This window comes from Mus caroli, unplaced genomic scaffold (assembly GCF_978045245.1).
Source record: "Mus caroli unplaced genomic scaffold, Mus_caroli_1 scaffold_6, whole genome shotgun sequence".
In the NCBI taxonomy this organism is placed as follows: Eukaryota; Metazoa; Chordata; class Mammalia; order Rodentia; family Muridae; genus Mus; species Mus caroli.
The window spans coordinates 98,019,391-98,021,549 of NW_028227261.1; the positions used below are offsets into that span (position 1 = coordinate 98,019,391).

Below are 2,159 nucleotides of genomic sequence, written 5' to 3' on the forward strand. Positions count from 1 at the left end.
CCTCCTCCTCTTCCTCCTCCTCTTTCTCCTCCTCCTCCTCTTCCTCCTCCTCCTCTTCCTCCTCCTCTTTCTCCACCTCCTCCTCTTCTTCCTTCTCTCCCTCCTCCTCTCCCTCCTTCTCATTCTCCTATCCCTCCTCCTCCTCCTCTCCCTCCTCCTCCTCCTCCTTCTCTTTCTCCCCCCTCCTCCTCTTCTTCCTTCTCCTCTCCCTCCTCCTCCACCACCACCACAGGATTCCCTGAGCTTTGCCTAATGTTTGGCTGTGGGCCTCTGCATCTACTCCCATCAGTTGCTGGATGAAGTCTCTTTGGTCTCTCTGATGACGATTCTGTTAGGCTCTCGTCTCAGAACTCTCTCTAATGAGGTCAAACTGTAGGTGAAAGATTTTGTGGCTGGGTTGGTGAACCAATGCCAACACTTGAGGCCTTGTCTGGTTAGAGAAGATGGCCTGTTCAGGCTCTCTGTCCCCCATTCCCAGGAGTCTTTGCTAAGGTCACTCTTGTAGATTCCATGGGCTTTTCATTGCGTTATGTTTCTACCTTGCACCCGGAATTTTCTCCAATATTTTCTACCTCTCCCCAGCCTGATCTCCCCCTGTTCCTAATCACACACACCTCCAGTCCACCCACAAAAATCTATTCTCTTCCTTTCCCAGGGAAGCTGTTTCATCCTCCCTTAAGCCCTCCTTGTTACTTAGCCTCTCTGGGTTTGTGGACGGTAGCATGATTGCCTTGTACTTTATAGCTAATAACCACTTTTTATACGTGAGTACTCACCATGGTTGTCTTTCTGGGTCTAGGTTACCTCACTCTGGATGTTGTTGTTGTTTTTTTTCTAATTCCATGTATTTGCCTGCAAATTTCATGATGTCATTTTTTTTAAACAGCCGAGTAATACCCTATCATATACATACACCATATTTTCTATATCCAACTTTGGTTGAGGGACATTTAGGTCATCTCCAGTTCCTGGATACTATGAATAAAGCTGCTACGAACATAGTTGAGCAAAGGCAGACATTCAGTTTTACCAGCATCACTTGTTAAAGAGACTGTCTTTTTACCAATGCATATTTTGGCATCTTTACAAAAAACAAAACAAAACAAAACAAAACAAAACACCATTCAGGTGGCTCTGTCTCTGTAGGTTCAGAATGTGTCCTCTGTTCTACCCATTGATCAGTGTGTCACCTTTTGTGCCTATTCCATGCTGTTTTGATTGTTCTGCAATATAACCTGGGATCAGGCACACTTATTGTCCCAGCATCCGTCTGTGTGCTCAGTGTCTCTCTGGCTGTCTGGGCTCCTCTGTGCTTCCTTATTATCTTTTGAAACATTTTATTTTATGTGTGATTAGTCTATATGTAGCTAAGAATACCACAGGCATGAAGTGTCGGCGGAGTCCAGAAGAGGATCACATTCCTGGAGATGGAGTTACAGGTGATTGTGAACCAACATGTGGGTGCTGGGAACCAAACCAGAGTCCTCGGGAAGAGCATCAAGGGCTCTTTTTTTTAACTGCTGGAGTCATCTCTCCAGCTCCTCAATATTAATTTTAAGTTGTTTTCCTGTGCCTGAAAAGAATAACATTGAGTGCCCCTAGAGGTGTTGCAGGTGTGGCTGCTGTGTCACATGTGTGTCCAGAGGTGGCAGAGAGGAGAGAGGCTATGTCTATGCTCACTGTTCTGACCTGTGAACTTCTGAATGGTTAGTAGCCTAACATTCCCTCAAGAAAGGGAGCCTGAGATGACCACCAATCTGGAGTCAGAGGATTCGGATAAGGAACTGGCCTGAGATGACACCAGTCTGGTGCCAAGCAGGTCCAGGCAGGCTCCCAGGGTAGGAAGCAAGCTAGAGACTAGAAGAACCCTGCCTGGGACCGTGGACCCTGGGCGTGAGTGAGCCTGAGACAGATGTTCCCTGCAAGGTGCGACTTCTGTGGGCTGAGCCAGTTCAGGAGTCAACCCAAGATGATCCCCATGGGTCCCAGACAGGGAGTTAGCCTGAGATGCCCACTAATCCTGTGTCATGCAGACCTGGTAGAGGGTTGTGGGTAGACCATGTTTGAGATGACCCCTATCTGACACACAAACAGGGCATAACACTCCAGAGACCACTTCTGAGATGACCCTTGACACCAAAGATGCCAGATGCTGCTAA

The 2,159-nt window shown here is 47.5% G+C and overlaps 1 non-coding gene across 1 annotated transcript; it reads left to right on the plus strand.

The window, feature by feature from the left end:
* The first annotated feature begins 1,591 nt into the window (after positions 1 to 1,591).
* On the plus strand, positions 1,592 to 1,723 carry LOC115030990 (small nucleolar RNA SNORA17). Its single transcript, XR_003836582.1, has one exon. It is a non-coding gene; the product is annotated as a small nucleolar RNA SNORA17 (small nucleolar RNA).
* Positions 1,724 to 2,159: the final 436 nt, after the last annotated feature.